Source organism: Taeniopygia guttata, chromosome 2 (assembly GCF_048771995.1).
Source record: "Taeniopygia guttata chromosome 2, bTaeGut7.mat, whole genome shotgun sequence".
In the NCBI taxonomy this organism is placed as follows: Eukaryota; Metazoa; Chordata; class Aves; order Passeriformes; family Estrildidae; genus Taeniopygia; species Taeniopygia guttata.
The window spans coordinates 31,392,442-31,407,937 of NC_133026.1; the positions used below are offsets into that span (position 1 = coordinate 31,392,442).

The window sequence follows — 15,496 nt, forward strand, 5'->3', positions numbered from 1 at the left end:
CAAATTCTAATAATCTGCTTCCTTAGATTAAATAATACAATTCATGCTACTTCCATAAATCTTCTTTAATTTATGCTGCAACTGCTTATAATTTTATTTTTAAGCTGCTAAATTTCATAATCTTAAATGAGTCATCTCTCCTTCATTGAAGGCACCTTTTAAAATATGAAAATATTTAGATTAATTTCACAATATTTGTACTAAATCTAAGAAAAATAGATATGGACCGTTAATCAAGTTTGATTAAACATAGCTATATATTTTTTCTTTAATTTAAATTTATGCTAACACTATCTTGATTGAATTGAAACATCAGAGTAAATAAAAACAACTCCAGTCTAAGATTCTAATGAATTTGAGATAAGCACAAATATGATCTGTATTTATTAGTTCCTTTCTTATAAATGTTTTCAGCTGACCTAGCTAAAAATCTCACAGAAACCCAAAATCATGGAGTAGATGAGGCTGGAAGGCACCTCTGGGGATTGTCTAGTCCAGTGCCCTGCTCAGAGTAGGGTCAGCCAAAGAACATTACCCAGGATCTTGCCCAGTTGGGTTTTGGATATCACATTTAAAGGATGAAAAATGCACAACTTGTCTGGGAAACCTGTTTCAAGGTTCAACCATACTAGCAGTGAAAAATTTTTGTCTTGTTGTTAAATGTAATACTAATTAGTTTTACTTGTAAACAATGGAAATAGGACCTTAACATCAATTTTAGAAAGTGTTGGCAATACCCAAATATTAATGTGTTAGGAAATACATGCACTTAAATAATGCAGACTTCTCCAAAATTATAAAGTAAGATAAAATTTAAGTAAGTAAGGAAAGTACTTAAGTAAGTAAGATAAGTAAAAAAATCAGTCAATGGGGATCTCTAGATTGGGCTCTTAATATCAGAGCCTTTATCCTGCCTAAATGCCTATTTCTCATTTGTAACAGAGAAAAAAGTTAATTTGCCTCACAGGAGATCTGAGATAAATTCAATGTTGCTTGTGATGCATTCAAATATTGCAGTGAGGAGTACAACAAAAAGAGAAAAACAAGAGAGTATTAATAGTTTGGTTTTCAGAACAAGGAATACAATCATTTCATAAAGGCACATGCTGAATAGAGATAAAATTTAATGCTGAATAGAGAGGAAATGTAATTCTGAATGGTGCTTTGTTGTGAGCATTGTCCATCCCGAGTCTTGAAAGAGGCAGAAGTTTGGTGACAGATACAATGTATGATCATATAAATAATGATCTGTGGTTTTAGCAGAGATATTAAAATTATCAAAAAAAAGGATTCCATGGGAACTGCCTAACTTCAAATGTTTAAGTTGATGGTCTTAACATGTAGACAATTATTTATTCTGTGTACATTAGTGCATTTAGGTGTAACATCATTCTCAAAAAGACTACCATTAATAAAAAACCCCACAACAGGTCCCTGTTAATAAACCCTAATCTCTCTATGTGTCTGTGATTTTTAGGAAATGTTAGGTTTGGAGGCGTTTTATTTTCTGCTCTACATTGTGAGTCTGATGTCATTTAAATACATAAGAGTCCTATTGTTCTGTCATTTATGCCCTGTGCACTTCTGCTTTTAGCATGATTAAATAAAAGAGACGCATACCAAAGCTTTCTCATTTGAATAATGCAACATCAATATTTTACATCTTGGGCTGCATTTCAAATTTTTCCTCAGCAAGGTGAATACTTGAAAAGGAAGCCACCATTGCTTGCAAAAGCGTCAATTAAGTTACATTCTCTTCATTTCCAAAAGAGATTTGTGTCTCAAAAAATACACGTTATTGAGTAGTTGTCATTCTGTTGTAAACCAGTTCTCCAACTGATGAGTTTTTATTCTCCAGTAGCACAAGAAAAGCAATAATGTATCTACATAGCAATTCCATTCTTAACATTTCCAGTATGTTTTTTCAATGGTCAGATTCTTTTTTCACCTGCAGTAAGTAGAAGAAACATTTACACACCTGAGTGGACCCGGTGCACTGCACAACATAGGGAGTGGAGGAGTTCAGATCCATCTTGTGAAAATCACAGATGTTCATGTTAGGGTTGGATTCAGCTGAGGAGATTATCAGTTTTGGTTCTTCAGTCTACAGGAGTTAACACACTTTGGATCTTCAATTACAGCAGCATTTGGGTACCTTCTTTTGGGATTGGCTTCTCTGTATGAAGTGTTGTTATTGTAAAGATACATCCTACAGTCATTTCACTAAGTGAAATGCCCTGCTCTTTAGCAGGAGATACCTTCTTCTGAGATGCACACAGCCCCACTGTGCACTGTTACAAGCCTTTGGAGGAGCTGCTTCCATGAATTTGTCTGGCTTTCCCCAAAGAAAGCATCTCCAGCTGGCTCTGTAGCTGCAACTTCACCATTCCCATGAGGTGCACGCTTCCATAACGCCTTCTCTGCCCCCAGACATAGTGTTGAGAGCTGCATGTTTCTCTTTTGCATTGCAATTAATCCATTGTTATATTCAAACTCATGGGTTTGTGGATATTTACCAAAAAGCCAAAAGGGAGAACAGACATGCTGAGATATACTTCCCAAATACTGGGCCAATCTCAAGCATGCAATGAGACACAATTGGTTTCCTTTTGAGAAATTCCATTAATTCCCATCACATACATAATTTTATGCACACATAACAGTACCTGACAAGACAAGCCCTATAATATAACAACATTCTGCCACTGTTTTGCCTCAAAAGTCTGCAAACCCACAGATTAAGGTGCTCACACATTAGGTGATTTCTCACATTTTTGCAGTTTGACTTGAAAATAAGTATTTGCTTTGTTAAGTTTCCCCTCCATCAGCATAACATTTTTACATGACAATTTTATAGCTCTTTTCCACAATAATGAAATAATGCTTGTTCTATATGTTCATTTCTTCAAACCATTTTAGCACTTTTTGAAGAAAGTTCATCGTGTTTTCTAATACTGTCTGAAAAGTACAGGCTATGACAAGCCACCTGATGGATAAGTTGGTGCTTGTTTGTCAAAGCTGAAAAATAATAAAACAAAAGCTGAAAAATTACAATATATTTTATAGGGACAAAAACTGGGTATGATCTAACTTTGTAATAAGCAATTTAGTATATTTCATTAATAACATGGTATTTGCAATGACTCATTCTTACCTCTGTCATAAAGCAGCTAAAATCTTGGAACTCAGCAGGCTCATTATGCAGTATCTAATATTTCATACTTAGAATCCAATCTTTAATATTTAATTTTGGGCTTTTTATTCAGGCACACTTGTTCTTTGTGCTGGAGATGATAAAACTGATTTCTGATATATATATATATATATATATATATATATATATATAAAACAATTCTCATTTATTTCAGCAGACTGCTTTTACAAGTATCCTTGGGCATAATTTAGTGAAAGTTACAAAGAATCCAAAAGAAAAATAAATCACACTACACACTTTTTACACATGCATTTCAGTTTATCTCAGGACCATTCATCTGTGTTGTAGGATTATAGAATACATATGATGACTTCTTAGGTTCATGGAATATTATCAAGACCCATGAAATTCCCTTTCATTGTCCAGAGTCAGAGCTTTTTTATTTTCTCCCCCTCACCCCTTTCTTACTGTGTGCAGTTAACAGTAAAACAGAAACAAATACTAAGTATATATGTAACTATAACTTGTCAAATATGGCTGTATCTTACTGCCTAGCTGTCACAAGGCATTATGTATATATACTAGAGACTGTACTTTATTTTGGTTAGTTCTATTGTCAGTCTTTCACATTACACAGTCAGAAATCCTTGAAGTTAAATGTCCAGTCTTTTGAAACACAGAATAAAATATGTTTAAATACTTTTCCTTTTATTGAAGTGTTTTAACACCTCTCATATTACTCAAAGAAATAAATTGCTTGGGAATGAGGTTAATGCTCTACAAAACCTGCTTTTTAAAACCCTATAAGACAGGTCAAAGACCAGGAAATGCTCTCACTATAATTCTCATTTTCAGCTGAATTGGCCATGGCAACTGCACTAAGAATGCAAGTTTGAATTTCATTATGTTCCAGAAACCTGTAACTTTGCATTGGAATGATTCATGCAATAACAGAAGGGAATTGCGAGCATTTTTGATGCAGCATACATTAATTTATAATTTAATAAATTAGTATTTTAAGTTAAGTAGCTACTTTCAAGTACAACAAAAAAATGTTCATTTGATAGCTATTAAATACATCCCTTTGCATTGTACCTGTAAAATTCTCTGTGTTTGGTGACAGGTTAAATGTCTATTATACACTATACACAGGGAGCCAACGTGTGTCTTTGTAATACCACAGCAGCCATAGCAATTTTAGCAGCTTTTTTATTATTTTAAGTCATTCCCATTGTCTTCTAAAGAACATAAATAGAAGCTGAAAACTTAAAGCAACCCAACTCAACAAGCTCTCATTATAAACAAAATATTGTATTATTGTTAAACAAGTCACCATGTCACCCAACATGATAATGTCTTGTTCCTTAATTATGTCTTTGGAGATCCAATATTAAGTCATTTCTCAACCAAAACTTCCATTAATTGCAATGGAAGTTTCCTTGAATGATGTTGCAGCACTGGCCTTTTAGGTATTTCCTTTTGTTTAACCATAACAATTCTCTAAATCAGCAAGTAATTTTTTATTATGAGAACTTTTGAGAATACACTTGATTTTTTGAGAAATGACAGGGGTACACATCTTTAGTTAACACTGTTGCCTTACAAGCAGCTTAAGGAACTCACTGCAAATTAGGAAGGCAATGCTCAGGAGTGGGAGGATAAGAATAAGAAAATACCTTACAATTTTGGGAAGCAAAATTACGTAGTTCTGCAATGCTTGAGATGCTGATCCTTCTCAAGCACATCCATAGTATTGCTAGTATTATGGGTGGATCCATGTGCACAGATACTTCAAGCAAAATTGTGGTTTAACATTCCTTACAACTTTCTGAGTACACTGCAGGGAGTTTCAAAGGCTGAGTTTTTATCCTGAGAAAGCTGAGAAATCATTGCCACACAGCTGCTCCTCTGCCTGCAAGCTTGGAATAGCCTTCTGTTTTATCCAGCTTAGTGTGATGTTCAGAAGACTTCGTCCTGCTGGAAAACACCCAGGTTTTTGATGGTGTTCTGCAGAAACCTATTATCTCAGCCAGACAAATGACAGTGAGAGAAACAGAAAGAACAAAATATCGCCTGGAAAGTCTGCAAATAGGTTATGTGTTTACTAAGGTTAACTGGGATTTGTAGCAGTTGTATTTCTCAAACACTAGAAATCAGCTTGGGTTGGATCTGCAGTGGTCAGATGAGATGTAGAGATATGTCAAACCATGATCTCCATCCCATATGCCCAGGAGAGATTTTAATCTCCAGCCATATTCACCACCAGTCACAAGTTTTGCTGAGAACATATATCCTATTAACACTTGTCCCCTCAAGTATTCTGTTCCCAGATTAATGTTATACCAACTGTTTCCATGGCCAAGCTGGAGGCAAATGTGATTTCCCTGTCAAAGGTGGCCTCTATCAGGAACACACCGGGTAAAAGTGGCAAATTTGGCTGGGTCTAACACCCCTGGCCAAATGCTCTCTGTTAGGTGCCCACTGTTCCCTCTAAGAGATGTGGGCTCAGAACAATTCCTGATGCTAAGTAGCAAAAATGGCCCATTTAAACAGGACATGTACAGCCTGGTCTCCTGGTGAGAGCCAGTGAGATGTATAGGCAAAAGGCAGATCAGACATGTAGTATCCTTAATCTCCTATGTATAAATATCACACACTACCTGATGATAATAAAGAGCCAACCTTGCTGCTCCTTTTCGAAGTTGTTAAAATAGCCTGGAGTACATGATTGGAGCCACTGCACTGCCTCCAGAAGCAGACACAGGTAAAGATAAATACGGATTGTGTCAGAAGTATTTTCTTTCAGGGAGTCTAGTTTATACAATTTATGGCTGTTTAGCAGAAACTATATCTAGGGAATCAAGTGGTCTGAAACCAACCTTCTCTCTCCCCAAGGGGCATTTATGCAGTCCAAGAGGTGTTTTCTTGGGAGAGATGATTTCATGCTAAATACTCTTCAGAAGAGCCTCACACCACTGGAATAGGCTTCTGCTGTGACAAATCACTTTCTCTCTTGTTTTCAAGGTACACTGGCAGTAGAATTTATTTGTTAACCTCTGAGGCTATTAGCCTAATGGCTAACACAGGGAAAAAGTTATTTGTATAAAGAATAGTGTCTGTTATGGAGAATTAGCCAAAATTTCTATATGGTCTGGTAATGCTGAAAATGAGTTAGTGCTTCAGAGATTTTAAATGGTATTTTTATTAGGATAAATTAAGGGTATAAATATCAATATTATTTAAAATTGTATTAACACAGCACACCAATTCTTAGAGATTTGTAGAAAAAGAAGGCAATTTGAGCCAATCTAAGATAATCTGGTTCTCATTTATGGAAACACATTCAACTCCTATGCTTTCAATTTCTCATTGTGATGATTTTGCAGAAGATCGAACAACATCTTCTCTTCTATTTTCCTTTCAGACTACTTTATTCCTTGGAAACAGAACAGAAAGGGAAGTAGTAACACTGATGTTAGTGCTTTTCTCTTTTACCTGATCTCTGCAAAAGTCAGAAAGGAGAATAAAGAATTATAAATACACATGAAACATTGAGAGGCCCCAATCATGGTGTCAGCATTTTCCATGGAAACTCTAAGCAGATATATCTAGTGGATTTCTGATTTGCAGCCATCCTCAGCTCTTGTGTTTGATAAGTGGTGGGGGAAAAAATAGCTGAAAAATCAAAGGAAGAAAGATATTCTGTAAAGTGGCAATATCTAAAAGCCTGACATTGTAAATGTTCCGTTTGGAGCGCCCTTTGAAGTGGCATGGAATGCACAGGATACCTGCCTATTCATTTAGCCACTGATAAGGTCCTAATTAGCACGGCACTCAGAACCTCCCATATAGTGGAGTATAGAAATAACTGTGGCTTTTGCTTCCTTCCTTTGCCGCTGTAAGTGAAACAGCTTTTAAAGGCTTTGCTTTTTATGAATGTGTGTACTTGTACTTTTTACAAGGTGTACTTGTAAATACTGCACTAAGTGAAAAAAAAAATAAATAAATAGGTCAACAGTCACAAAAGGAAAACCTGTTTTTATTGTTGGGAAGTAGTGGATTCAGCACTCATGTGAGTCATGCAAGGGAATTTCTGTGGGTTTAGGTCAAGCTTCATTTACAAACTCTGGCCTGCAGGCTAACACTCTCTTCAGCTCAGTGCAACACAGCTGGCAGTGGGTAATAGTTGTTTCTCTGTCCAGGACTGGGCCATCAGACCCTTAAATCCTAAAGTTTATTCCAATGGAAATGTTCCAGTGCACTGAAGTGCCTCCTGAAAGCAAAACTGCAGGATCAGGCCCTTCAATTTCAAAAAATGACATTTAATATGGACAGACAAAGGCACCAGAGAAGAACACAGTGACTCTCTGTATACCTGGAGGAGGGATAGTAGTACAAAACAAGCATTTCTTTAACCACCACGGCAATCTTCTAACAGCAGCACCCACTCAAAAGCATAGAACTCAGAGGCTGATAATCATCTTTCAGTTCAGGTTATTGCATGCAATTTTTCACATTCATTCAGTTTTCTTCATACAGCTCTTAGTAAAGTAACTCCCTTAACAATAAAAGCTTTTATGGCAGCCCATTACACCAGAGAACTAACCACTCCTAGTTTTTTTATTGGCTTCTTCGAATATTTATAGCAGGCTTTGTTCTTTTTGCAAGCTTATGCATTTGGGTGTGTATGAAGATTTTTTTTTTTCTATTTTTTTTACTTGGCCAATTGGTTTTGACAGCAAAGTACATATATTTTTACATCTGTAAGGTTTTAAAGCTTTATATTTGTTTTCCTTTATATATTATTATTGGCATCAAAGCCAACATTCAGTCTGCACCTCACTGTTTAACACTTGAATATTCACTGCTGTAGAATTTTCAAATTGCCACCATGCTACCTTTTCTTGATTAACTGGTTACACTCTGCACACAAAGAAATTACCTCAAATTAAAACAAAAATTTGCATTCTTGAAGGAATCACCTTAGTAATTGGAACTGCCACATGACTTATTTCTGCATGGCATTTTGGACTCAGGATGATCCCAAAAGATTCAATAAAGCTTACATAGAACTAAAACTGGTGTCAAATAGAATTTGGCTTTGAATACCTCTATCCTAGTTTTCAAAGTTTTTTAAATTTAATTTTATATTCTTTCTTTAATAAACAACAATATTTCATTGTTGACACCACTTCACGAAAATCATATATATATATAAAATATACAAAAGTATAAATAATATAAATATAACTATAAATAAATATATATGTGGCTTTTCTTTATTTTCCAATATAATGAAAGAAGAAATTGTACTAACCAGACTGATGGAACTGTTGAAATTAGTAGGAGAATTATTTTCCCATTTGTCATTTCCAGCTCAGCAAATAATCATTGTAAAAGCTAAAGCAATGCAAATAATAAATAGTAATATTAATCATCTATTAAATACTTATTGAATTTATTATACACATATTTCCTGAATAAATAATAAATAATCTAAGGATACTTTTCTTTTTGACCACAAAATTATTAAAGAAATTATTATTAAAGAAAAATAAAGATTGAAATCACTGATATGAAGTGAGGCTTTTGTATTGTTCTTAATAAATACAAGAATGTTGTAATAAACATATTTTGAATGGTATCTTTCATAGAGACTTATTTCCCTGGAGCTTTGCTGCTGCTGGAATGCTACTAGGTAGGTGGAATCTTAATTTTCTTATTATTATCTTGTTATTAGCTTATTATCTAGTAATACCAAGAAAATTATTTGGACCTTGATAATGTATAAACTATAGTCTGCTGTGTTGACTTTGAGAACTTTCTTTTAATGGCTTTATTAGGTGGGTACATCCCCCCAAATCTGGAGCTATGAAAATACCACATTCCACTGTAGAGACTGGTAGGGTTTTTATGGGGGAATAGTGATTGTGTTGTAATCCCTAAATTCAGATTTGGGACTCAGGGCAGTCCTCATCCTTTCTACAGGTGAAGGTTTCAGGCCATTTCTTGAGCTCCCTCTCTCTCTCTCTCATTTCCTATTCCCTGGGAAGAGACATCAGGCTTTTCAGTGACAGTCTTCACCTCCTACAAGCTGAGAGAGAGCCCTGGCTCAGCGGGCTCATGGGTCAGGTCCAGTGGCTGCTTCCTGCCCTAGGGCTGAGTCTGGGGAAAGACCTGATGTGACCCCCGGGCTAGTCCCACTACTTGCAAAGAGATGGAGTCCAAAGAAAACAGAGTCAGCAAGGACTAACCATCTTGGCCTATTTCACCTCCCAGGAGGTCACAGCTCCTGTGGAAAGTTTTTTGTCTGTGTTTTGAGAAATGTCTCTCAGGCTTCAACCAAACACGGTCATCACAAGACAGCAACTGCCCCTCAGCTGTAGGAAAGGGTGCAGAGTGGAAATAACTTTGGTGATGTTGGTGACTTCTGTGGTGACCTACCTCATCCCCTCAGATTTTTCTTGCAAACCACTATTGGCTTCTGTCTTCAAGGCCATTGGAGTACCTGACACACCACATCTGTTTCACCACATCTAAATGGAGAGAAAAAGCGCAATGTGTGAAAAAAGGCCCTGAAAATCCCATGGGAACCTTTTCTATAGGTGTGAATCTTGTCCCTGCCCTGCTCCAGTGAACATGGGAGACCACACACCGTTGTACAGAGAGGTGACAGACCTCACTGACAGCAGTCTGCCACTTAGGTGTGACAGGAGTCTCGTAATGAGACACACTGTGTGTGAGGAGTCAGCACGCTTGTGAACAAATAGGAAAGGTGACAAATCAGCAAGATCTGGCTGACCCTGGGCAAAACAGAGAGTATGGCAAGTAGTTTCTTCTCTGCATAGAATGCCAGGTCTTTCATCCTATGGTTTAAGGTCTTTAAGGAGCCAGTACCCAGTTGTGTTTATCCAGGACAATGTAGCTCAGAACGCAGAGATGGAGCCCTTTTGCAACACTACAGGACAAACTGTTGCAAGTTACAGTGTGGCTTTTGGTGAAAATGAAATAGTGGAGAGTTTCTACCACAACTGAATGGGGAGTGATAGTGAAAAACAAAATGAAAAATAAATGTCTTATTTAGGTTTTCCTATTAGCAGAACTCTGTGATAATGACCTTTGTGAAGGACTCACAGGGACTTGATGAAGTGTCTCAGCGTCACTCATTTTATGATGCAGTTTATGCAAAAAGTATTTGTATCCTATGATAATAATAGTTGTAAAGAATAGCTGTGATACCCACGCCAGACAGCAGATCAGACAAATTGGCTTTGGAAGGAATAATCAGCATCCCTTAACTCAACATATCTTTCAGCAGTCTGAAAGAAGCGTATAAACAAAACCTTAGCTTGGATATCAGTATACAGATTAACCACAGGCATTTTCATTCTGTCATTGCACTACACTTTATGTATTCAGCCAAACATTTCTAAAAGGATTGTAACTCCTCCTTGTTTGAATTCAAATCCCAAGAAATTCAAACTGCTAATGCAGGGTAAAATTCAATAAGCTTTGCAAACTGCTTAACATTATACTATAAATATTATTTAGACATATTTATAGGTTTATGCATGATAAGTCTATGAAAACAATAGCAAAACACTATTTTTATTCCTTCAAACATTTTTAATTTTCATCATGCTATTACATTTTTTCTATTGAAGTGAAACATAAAGACATTAAAAGAAAGCATAATTGGGCTTGTTTGAAATCATTTCTCTGAGACTTGAAAGAAAGAAAAGCCAAAAAATGCATTAGAAGTCAGAGTTAGAAAGAAATCAGGGAATTCATAACGTTTCAAGATTTTTAAAATGTAAGGCATAAATAATGTTTGTTTCTTTGTAAATAGCAATCACATGCGTAAAATGGGAATGAGCTGTAGAAAGGAATAAATCAGAGAAAGTCTATTCAACTGGAATCCTAGGAACGTTAATGTTGTGGAACTCTGTTGGACTGCTACAGTTTTGCAAGTGCTTTATCTCAGCTGAAAGGTGAAATTAGCAGCTTTCTCAAAACCCTGGGAAGCTATTGTGTCAATGCTACACACTGGAGACCACTGTTTGATGCCAGTGCCACTAGTCTAGATGAGCACTGCAATCAGGAGTATTAGAAGTGAGTTGGTGAATTGCATTGCATGAAGCAATGGAGCTGCTTACAGACAAAAGAGCTGAATGGGGTTTTGTACATATCTATAAGAATTTAATGAAGTCAAACCTACCAAACACACAGCTGAATTCAGCAATATTAAAGTAACCAACTAGAAAAGAAGTTGGAGAGAGAGATGAGATAAGGAGAGGACATCTGACTAATGAATAAAATTAATTGTAAATTCAGACACAACTGGACCACTCCCTGAAATATGAATACTGTGAGGAATGATGCATCAAATGTCTCTCTCAGAAGCTACTGCTCACAGTTTTCTGCACTTAAAGAGGTCACGTAATTTGTGCACTTTAGTTTCAGGAGGACATTACCTCATTTTACCATCAATTTACCCAGTAAGTTTCTTTCTCTCTTTCTCTCTTTCTCTCTTTCTCTCTTTCTCTCTTTCTCTCTTTCTCTCTCTCTTTCTCTCTTTCTCTCTTTCTCTCTCTCTTTCTCTCTTTCTCTTTCCATCTCCTTCCTTCCTTCCTTCCTTCCTTCCTTCCTTCCTTCCTTCCTTCCTTCCTTCCTTCCTTCCTTCCTTCCTTCCTTCCTTCCTTCCTTCCTTCCTTCCTTCCTTCCTTCCTTCCTTCCTTCCTTCCTTCCTTCCTTCCTTCCTTCCTTCCTTCCTTCCTTCCTTCCTTCCTTCCTTCCTTCCTTCCTTCCTTCCTTCCTTCCTTCCTTCCTTCCTTCCTTCCTTCCTTCCTTCCTTCCTTCCTTCCTTCCTTCCTTCCTTCCTTCCTTCCTTCCTTCCTTCCTTCCTTCCTTCCTTCCTTCCTTCCTTCCTTCCTTTTCCATTTTTTTTCCATGGATGTAGAACAACTAAAAACATTCAGTGAAAACTGCTGAAAAATCTGTATATGTTTACTTATGTAGGAAAGCACAGAGGTATCATATTCTAAAGATCATTATCAGAAATGATGAGAAATAAAACATTATTTCTGTTATTTGATGAGGTTTATGAGAATATCCCTAGACAATTCATTAGTTTTAAGCTGACATGAAAATCAATTAATTTTAATAGGGAATAACAGATTATGTGTTTAATAATTCATCTAATTTCATGAGGCAAAGTGAATTAGACAATGCAATGTAAATCTAATAGCAGTTGTAATCACATAATTTGACTGTTTGTCAAGAGCAAAGCATAGTGAAATGATCAAGAATTACACAGAGTGAAAAACATTAATTGTGTGTAAACTGAGTGACAGTTTCTTGCAACCCCGAAAGCCTGTGAGTTCAGTGTAATTATTTCTATTAGATCTTTCCCTAAAATCGTTCTGTATAATTAATTATGTATTCATATTAAGCAGGCAAATTAATAAATAATACAAAATAACGTTTCCATGATTTTTTTCAATTCAGAGTTGCTATGCAATTGATGGAGATTTTATAGAACAAAACTACATGAAAATTGTTTTATAGTCTGCATTAATTAATCAATAATGGCCCTGAGAGCTGGCTTTTCTGCTTTTTAATGACCAGCTGAAAGAGTTGAGGACCCAACGTCAAGCAGGAGGCCCTTAACCCATGCGATCATTCACACTGGAGAAATGCCCAACCCCCAGGTCACTGTTGCTGTTAATCGAAGCCATAATAATTGTTATGGTTATTTTTCCATGCACACAGAGCAGTCATGTGCTTTCCATCTGAGTGGTATTTATTTCAGGTTAAGGAGAAAAACAAAACAGAAAAGAACAAATGTGAGGCCTTGACAAGCAAAATGGCAGCTCTGGGTGGCCGTGCGCGACAGACGGAGTGTGCAGCACCCACAGGGAGATCATGACCATCTCAGCTGATGTGTCACAAGATACACGATTATGTTGAAGCACAAATATTATATAAAGGGGTTGTCCTTTCATATGTTTGAAAATATGCATGTTGAAAAATACATGTTGCCATGGATACAGGTCTGCCTTTAGAGCAGTAGTCTCACTTGGTAGTGACACTGTAGTAACCTATAGAATCAAGGAACACCACACCTCCTTGTGTTAATATAATAAAAAAATATTAAAAACACTTTAGAAGCACTCAAAGTACTTTTCTCTTAACAACAAAATACGAAGGAGTCAAGGCCAAAGGAATGGACTTTGAGCAAATTGTTCTAGTGGAAGGTGTCCTTGCTTATGGCAGGAGCGCCGGATCTACATGATCTTTAAGGTTCCTTCCAACCCAAACCATTCTATGATCCTATGAATCACAACTTCCTTGGGTGAATTTTCTTGTTTATAGTCTGAAGAAAAAGTCTTGCTGAGTGTGCAATTATTGAGTGTAATTGAAGCCATAAAATGTGGTCTGGCCTATAGCACATGAGTTCCCATACCTCTCTCCTTTAACCAGCAGCTGGGATTTGAGGTGCACAGGCCAGCACAGGAGATGAAGAAGCTGACAGGGCAGGGTGTGAAAATCCACTAGACATCTATGCCAAAGGGATAGAAGATACTGATTCTCCACACATTCTACCAAAGCAGAAAAAACCTCACCTCCCATTTGAAGATCAAGCAGCAGTTTTGGCACATTGAACACAAAGGTGGAAGAAGCAGGTTCTGGACATCATTCTGGAATTGCAGATCTGGACAGGAGAGAGCAGTATTCACGTTTCGTGCTGAAAGGACTTCCTAGCAGTCCATGTCACCATCTTTTATGAGTACTCTCCTCTATACCCACTTTTGTCATCCAAGCAACCACTGCCTGCTGTGTGTGAAGGAAAGAAAGATTTACAGTGTAGTTGGCTCTTGGACATGCAGTCACAAAACTTTACTTTTATACCTTGAATTAAGGTAATGAAAGAGAACCTTAAGTTCCCAGCCTTCTGTTTATTCCTTCAAATTTGGAGAAAGGAGAGAAGAAGAAAAAAAGGAGGAGCTTCCTTTCCTTGGCTGCACAAGTGTAACAGTATGTTCTTTTTGGGGTCTCAACTCTATCTCAACTCTAGTTGTACAGGAGGAAGCACAACAGAAAATCGGAAGACAGAGATACATACATAGGCTGAACAAAGAAGTGGAAAACAGATATCACAAAAAGAAAAAAAATTATCAAATTGCATAATGCATTGGTCTTCTCTCATGTTCCTGCCTTTTTTCCATCCATCTGCCAAAAAGCCTAAAGGAACTGAGTGCTTCTCAATTCATTCAAGGCTCATCAACATATGTGTGCAAATTAGGTGTAGTTTCTTGTTTGCTACTGCCTAAAACGGTGCTCATAGGTGCAGTAACCTAAATCTGGTCAGAGAATTTCCATGAGAATTGTGATAAAATCTAAGTTTCACAAAAATTTTTGGATCTGGTTGTTAGAAAGTAGCTTGATATTCCCGGCACACCCATTACCTCTCATATGCTTGCCAACCAACTGATGGTTTTGGTTCAAGAAAGTCCTTTCACTCTATCACCACTACCAGGAAGACTTTCAGATTTTGTAGGACCTTCAGCATAAAAATCCTCTTTCGGCTGATCACTCTTTTGTTAGCTTCTATTCCTGGCCCACTCCATGCCAGGAATAAAGCATCCTGGTTGATACAAAGAACAAATTTTCGATTTCCATAACTATGGATTCTGGGTGATTTCAATAAAAATTAGCATTAGCAAAAAAAGCACAGGCATACATGTTATTAAAAAACTTTCTCTGTCTAATCACTCCTACTGTTTTTGAAAATAAATGCTGTATACTGATCTGTCATGTAATGCAGTGACCTAACAAAAAATACAAACTGTGCCTTGCACTGTCTCAGAAAAAATTTTTCTTAGCCAACTGAATGCACCTAAGCAACTTAATTGTTAAATGCTTGGCATCTGCATGCTTAAAGTATGCTTTCCCACGTTTGTTAGTAAAACATAAATTTGCTAAAAATAAAATCGTTAATATTTAGGATGACAGTGTTAAAAGCAGATATAGGAAATATGAAAAATATAAATACTTTGCATTTCAAGAAGCCATAAATTCAAGCACAAATATTTTCATTAAAATGGCCAAAAATTTGGCAATTAGTATTATGATTCAGTCTTTGGAGCTCTTACACCTTTAATCATTGTAAAACCTGGCACTAGAGTACACACAGAAAATCTGAGCAAATTGTCTGAAAGGCCTTAAGGAATTTAAAATAAATGCTTAAATGAATCTCTCACTACTGGCATTCAACAAATGCCCAGATATATTCATAGTGATGCGCCCAATTAAGTTTAGAAGAATTGCATGAGTTCAGTT

The 15,496-nt window shown here is 36.6% G+C and overlaps 1 long non-coding RNA gene across 1 annotated transcript; it reads right to left on the reverse strand.

Moving 5' to 3' along the window:
* Nucleotides 1-8,024: 8,024 nt before the first annotated feature.
* On the reverse strand, nt 8,025-14,189 carry LOC140682503 (uncharacterized). Its single transcript, XR_012054337.1, has 3 exons — nt 13,780-14,189; nt 9,599-9,690; nt 8,025-8,554 (listed from the first exon to the last, which is right to left on the reverse strand). It is a non-coding gene; the product is annotated as an uncharacterized lncRNA (long non-coding RNA).
* Between the last annotated feature and the right edge of the window lie 1,307 nt (nt 14,190-15,496).